The 6,846-nt window shown below is 46.0% G+C and overlaps 1 pseudogene; it reads left to right on the top strand.

Annotated features, from left to right (window-relative positions):
• Nucleotides 1–717: 717 nt before the first annotated feature.
• LOC104535169 lies at nucleotides 718–1,514 on the top strand (annotated as a pseudogene).
• The last annotated feature ends 5,332 nt before the right edge of the window (nucleotides 1,515–6,846 follow it).

Below are 6,846 nucleotides of genomic sequence, written 5' to 3'. Positions count from 1 at the left end.
TGCCACGCGGGAGACCAGGGTTCGATCCCCCAATGGGGGAGTCAGTGTTTAAGCCTGAATCATTTATCACATGGTCCCATAGACTTGGGTGTATATAAGTAGTAAAGCAGGTCACTAACCACCTCTTAATGGTGCTTTCCATCCCTGTCTTCTTGCTCAGGGGATTGGATACCCAGAGAACTGCTGGCTTTCCTACTAAAGACTGAGGCATTAAGTACCTCAGCCTTTTCCTCATCCCTGGTCATTATGCTTCCCCTCACATCTACTAGAGGGGCGACACTCTCCTTTACCCTCCTTTTGTTGGTAATGTATTTATAGAAACCCTTTTTATTATCTCTAACAGCACTAGCTAGATTAAGTTCCAGCTGCGATTTCGCCCTTCTAATTTTCTCCCTGCACAGCCTCTCAGTAGCTTTGTACTCTTCCTGAGTTGCCTGCCCCTTCTTCCAAAGATCATAAACTCTCTTATTTTTCCTGAGCTCCAGCCAGAGCTCTCTGTTCAGCCAAGCTGGTCTTCTCTGCGGGCTTTTTTTTTGACACACAGGGACGGCCTGTCCCTTCAACTTTAAGAGTTCCTTCTTGAAGAGTGTCCAGTGTTCCTGGACTCCTTGGCCTTTCAGAACTGCCTCCCAAGGAAATCTGCCAACCAAGTCCCTAAAGGCCAAAGTCTGCCCACCAGAAGTCCAAAGTGGCAGTTCTGCTAACCCTCCTCCTTAGTTCATCATCACTGCCATAACCTGCAACCACCACCTCTGCGCACCGATGTACTTCTTCAAACTCTCCATCCTCGAGCTTTGATCCATCTCCACCACAGTCCCCAAAGCCATGGCCAATTCCCTCTGGGACACCAACAACATCTCTTATATGAAATGTGCTGCACAGGTCTCCCTGTTTGCTTGTTTTTATCTCAGCAGACCTGTGTCTTCTCACTGTCATGGCCTATGACTGCTACGTTGTCATCTGCAAACCCCTGCACTATGGAACCCTCCTGGGCAGCAGAGCTTGTGTCCACATGGCAGCAGCTGCCTGGGACAGTGGGTTTCTTAATTCTCTGCTGCACATGGCCAATACATTTTCACTACCCCTCTGCCAAGGCAATGCTATTTACCAGTTCTTCAGTGAAATCCCCCAGACCTCAAGCTCTCCTGCTCACATTCGTACCTCAGGGAATTTTGGCTTCTTTTGGTCAGTGTCTCTTTAGTATTTGGTTGTCTTATTTTCATTGTGTTGTCCTATGTGCAGATCTTCAGGGCTGTGCAGAGAATCCCATCTGAGCAGGGATGGCACAAAGCCTTTTCCATGTGCCTCACCTGGTCTCCCTGTTTGTAAGCACTTTAATGTTCACCTACTTGAAGCCTCCCTCTATTTCCTCTCCATCCCTGGATGTGGTGGCGTCATTGCTGTACTCTGTGGTGTGTCCTGCAGTGAACCCCCTCATCTACAGCATGAGGAACCAGGAGCTCAAGGATACACTGAAGAAGCTGTCTCAGTCATTGGTATCTCAGCAGCAATAAGCTGCCTATGTCTTTTCACATGTAATTTCCAATTCATCTCTTAAACTTTCTGTCCATTTTGCTTATTTCTGATGATCCTGTTTGTCCAGGAATGTCTTCATCTACTCAATTTCCTCAAAGGTATGAACCCAGCTTGTCTCACCCAGAAACCTTTGTATGTGTGTATGGCAGGACCATGCAGCTGGCCGCCTGTGTCAAATCTCTGTAATAAAAGAGTGCTGATATCTCGAGTTTGGACTCCTTTTTTCCAAAGCTGAAGTCAGGAACAGTCTGAAGTAATTGCCCCTATAAGAGGACTGTTATGCTGGTTTTATCTGTGGGTTTAGGGCAGGAGTGCATGGGGGATGCTTTCGGGAATGGACCTGTGCTGAGTCTTCATGTGTGAGTGCCAGTGCCAATGGAAATGATGGATGATCAACAGGGATCTACCTGGGACCATGTCCCCATGACTTTATGGCTGTGGAGTGAGTGCTTACAGCTCTGCAGCACCATGTGCTGGACACTTCTATGGGGCCAGTCCAGACTGGGCTGCTCTGCTGAGCTGGGCTGGGGAGGGGGCAGTGGAGATGGGGAGAGCTGGGGAGAGGGTGGACTGGGAAGTGTCTGGGAGAGAAAAACACCAGTGTAGAGCTTGTACTACCTGAATATGTAGGGAGAGCACTTACACCAGGGCATTTGTGGTGCAATTCCATGGCACCTGAAAGGGAACAGTGATATGCAGATACAGGAGAGAGGATGCTGGTCTGTGCTTTTGGTGGTATGGACAGACTGGGAAGGTGGCCCAGGACCTTTGCAACCCCCTAGCCTCTCTTACTGTCCATTTCTGCACTTTGATCACAATAACCCCATGCAGATTCTATTATTAAAGTTATTTCTCTGAACAGAAGAGGATCTTTCTCACTTTTTTTACTCTTCCAATTCACGGACACTCACACAAAGAAGGAAGGATAGTAGGTGAGCAGCTGAGTGGAGCTTAGTTGTCAGCTGGGGTTAAACCACGATAACATCCCTGACCAGCTTTTTATCTTTTGGGAGTCCAGGTGAGCATCAGACCAGATGGCCCAATTAGAAGCTGAATGGCACAAATGCACCCACCTAACCTGTTGCACGTTCTATACAAACCTTCCAGTTCAGTTTCCTGGTACCCAGACATGGGTGGAAAGGCTTTACTTTGCAGTAAGGGCATGCTGAAGTGGATGGCAGGTAGCAACACTATGGTTTTTATCTTTTGGGAGTCCAGGTGAGCATCAGACCAGATGGCCCAATTAGAAGCTGAATGGCACAAATGCACCCACCTAACCTGTTGCACGTTCTATACAAACCTTCCAGTTCAGTTTCCTGGTACCCAGACATGGGTGGAAAGGCTTTACTTTGCAGTAAGGGCATGCTGAAGTGGATGGCAGGTAGCAACACTATGGTGAGTGAGGTTCCCACAGCGAGAGCTAAAACTGCAGTCCCCAAGGCCAGAGAGAATCACAGAATCATTAAGATTGGAAGAGAAGTCTAAGATCATCAAGTCCAACCATCAACCTAACACCACTATGCCAACTAAATCATGTCCTGATTGCCACATCCACACGTTTTGTGAACCCCTCCAGAGATGGTGACTCCACCACTTCCCTGGCCATGAGTTTTCCTCATACCGAATCTAAATCTTCCGTGGAGCAAATTGCGGCCATTACACCTTGTCCTGTCACTGGTTATGTGGAAGAAGAGACCAACCACCACCTTGCTACCCCCTCCTTTCAGGTAGTTGTAGAGGCCGATAAGGTCTCCCCTCAGTTTCCTTTTCTCCAAACTAAACAACCTCAGCTCCCTCAGCCACTCTTTATAATTCTTGTTCTACATGCCCTCCACCAGCTCTTTTGCCCTTCACTGAACGCGCTCCAGTGCCTCATTTTCTTCTTGTAGTGAGGGGCCCAAAACGAAACACAGTATTCAATGTACAGCCTCACCAGTGCCCAGTACAGGGGTACAATCACTTACCTACTTCTGCCGGTCATCTTATTGCTGATAGAAGCCAAGATGTCATTGACCTTCTTGGTCACTGAACCACATTGCTGGTTCATGGTAATCCTGCTGCCAACAGTATCCCCCAGGTCCTTTTCCACCTTTCCAGCCACTCTTCCCTACATCTGTGCATAGGGTTATTGTGATAGAAGAGCATGACCCAGCACTTGGCCTTGTTGAAGCTCATACAATTGGCCTCATCCCATTGATTCAGCCTGTCTAGGTCCCTCTGCAGAGCCTTCCTACCCTCGGCTGATCAACACTCCTGCCAAATTTACACTTATACAGTGTATATGATTCCTGTACCCTTTCACATATTCTCACCTGTACTGATAGAGTGACCATTTTTAAATCATCTTTTTGGATGCAGACTGCCTTGATAAAAGTCTGTCCCATTCTACTCATTGTCTCTTCTTAATCTTTGTGCATTGCAATACCACTCACTTGTGCTGCTGCTTTGAGCTTCGGGTAGTTAAAACCTTGTGTATCTTTCAGTGGTTTGATGATCTCTTTACCCACTCTTTAATTGCTTTCATATCTAACTTATTGTATCAAATTATCTAAAACAGTTCTGATAAGATTATCCCTTGTAGACAGCCAACCTCATGAGAGGCAGCTTGGTCTTAGCATATGGTTACAGAGTGTGTTTTCTTGTTTATGAAAATATTCATATTTTTAATTTTCTCACCTTACAAATAGGAACATTTCTTCTGTGTCAGTGAGCAGCCATTTCTCTAAGGAGAGCAAGTGCAGATTGTGCAAAGGAGATGAAGCATCCAGCTGCAGACTTCAATGGAGAAGTCTGATGTAAGGAACAGGAATGTCCGTCCCAGGTGGCCAATGCCAGAAATGGTCAGGGCCTGTTTTTCCTACCTGTCCTGACATCATGTGGAGACACCCTGATCAATGTCACTTGGACAAAGCTTCCATCACTTCTTCACTAAACAGAAAAGTACTAAAAAATATCCTTCTAAACAAACAAACAAACAAACAAATAAATAAATTTATTAGGTGCACTTAGAAATTACTTCCCCAACTATTCTACCAAAATCTTTCTAATTGGCTAGATGAGTCTTGAAGTCTTGAAGAAAATTACAGGATGAGACATGGATCTTTGTGGCTTTCTGTATTTTAATGAGCCCCATGGTGTACTTGGGGCTTAGTTTATGTACTTCAGATACTGAGAGAAGATTGAACAAACTGCTGAAGAAGTCAGAGGCAAAACCCAAAGTACCTTGAAGCGTTAATGGGTCTCACTGAGGGCCATTACTCACAAAGCCTCCCCAGGGACTCATTAGAGCAAAGAATTGGAGGCCATGATTGCAGGTAGGCAAAAGCACTGTTAAGGTGGCTTCGGTGCTGAGAAAACCCTTGTTTTGTTTGATGAAGCAGCAAAGCCAAGCCCTCATCCCCAGGCCCTGGTAAGGCAGATCCTGTCCCTCACGTGTGGCTCAGGGCTCTTCCTGGGGACAGTTGGATGTGAGGGTGAGCAGTACAAGTGCAGGAAAATTCTATGAAGCCTCCTGGTGTTCAAGAGAAGAGGCAAGGATGAAGCAAAGTCCTGAACCTCAAAAGAAAGCTTCTCCTGGTAGGTCTTGGTGAAAGAGGCAACTGCTATAGCCAAGAGGACAAAGACCTTTGGACCTTTCAGTCTTGCTAGAACCATTGGCCATCTCTACTGCAGGCTGCCCTATGCTGTCCTCTGCCTGCACCTCTTTTTTTTTTGGCCACCCATCTTGCTTTCCCACCTAGCTCTCACCCCAGCATTTATCTAGTTTCATTGATGTCTCACCAACCTCACTGGCCTCTCCTTGAAACACAAAGCCGTGGGCTGTTTCAGACTTACTTTGTGTGACATCTTGAACCACAAGTCTTCCCTTTGAGTTTTCTTTTTTCTCGCATCCAGTCTGAACCTTCCAAGCTGCACTTTGTGGAGGCTTCTTTCTCTTCCCACTACTAACAAAAGCTCAATCATCTTTGAAACTACTCTTCAAGTAGTTTAAGTCTACTACTAGGGTGTCGCTTCACCAGATTGAAGAATAGCCCTCTGCTTCTCCATGTAGACCCTCAATCCCATCCTGGCAGATCTCTCCTGGAGCCCGTCCAGTTCTTCCTCATACCTCTAAAACAGGGAGCCAAAGTGCAGACACACCAGTCCAGATTTGATTACATCAGTGCTGAGTCCAGGGGGATAATAACTCACTTGGCTGCGTGGCCACACTTCTTCTAATGCAGCCATTTATGCAATTGGCCTTTTTAATTGTGAGCACACACCTCTGTGTCATATGGCATCCCTTGTAACACTCAGGCCCCCTTCTCCTCAGTGCCACTCCTGAGCTGTTCAGGCCTCAGCCTGCCTTCTTCTATGGGGTCATTCTGTCCCCAAATGCAGGACTGACCACTTTGCCTTCTAAAACTTCAATGTATGATTAAATTCTCTCCTTTTTTTTTTCCTTAGCTAGTAATAAACATCCTGTGACTGTGCACAGCTGGTTTTTCGGATAAACCAGGTGGGAAACAATGCAAATGAGCTGAATTATTCAGCTGCAGACTTTAGCGTGAAGAGATTAGTTCCAGGTGGCAGATGATAGAAATGGCAGGGAAGGAGAGGAGGTTGTCTCATCAGGAGACACTCCAGATCCATATGAATTGGAGAAGGCTGATATCCTTTGTTCTGTAAGAAGAAAAGTGAAAAACACTGGGGAAATTGTCTTTTGACATCCTGGTTTACTGATATTTATTACTGAAATAATCTTCTGTGTTTGGCTTTACTCCTGAAGTCTCTTTGTCTAACAAGGCATACAAGTCTTGAGTACTTAAAGAAAATTATGCACAGGGACTTTGTTAGGGCATTTTGCACATCACCCAAGATGTTCCAGTCCTGAACTTGAAACCCGATTTGTACGTGGGCCTTCAGCCACCTTCCTGGTGCACACTTCCTCCACCAATGTTCGTCAGTGGCTTTACATTTCTGGTCTCAGATATGCTTGTAGGGAGCTGCTAAAACCCTCAACCATCATCTTGCTTCTCAATGAGCTCTCTCCACCATCTCACATCTCAACAGACTGCCCATTACTGGCTAACCACTAACTGAAAAGTTTAGAAGCTCTCAAGGCTTTTCATCATTCTCAGAGGATGACCAGGTTTCTCCTTTCACTATTCATGTATTAAAAGCACCAGCTGAGGAATAATATCGTGAATAGGAGAGGACCTCCCTGAGTCACTGCTAGGCTCTTTCAGGTATAAGTACTGGTGCAATGTTACCAAGAGTTCATTTGGTGTCCACATTTGTATTGCAGATGGTTGGTCTTCAATGAGCAAG

Source organism: Mesitornis unicolor, unplaced genomic scaffold (genome assembly GCF_000695765.1).
Source record: "Mesitornis unicolor isolate BGI_N332 unplaced genomic scaffold, ASM69576v1 scaffold3303, whole genome shotgun sequence".
Taxonomy (NCBI): domain Eukaryota; kingdom Metazoa; phylum Chordata; class Aves; order Mesitornithiformes; family Mesitornithidae; genus Mesitornis; species Mesitornis unicolor.
The sequence above is the reverse complement of the archived record's forward strand: the minus strand, read 5'-3'. Positions and strand labels throughout refer to the sequence as shown.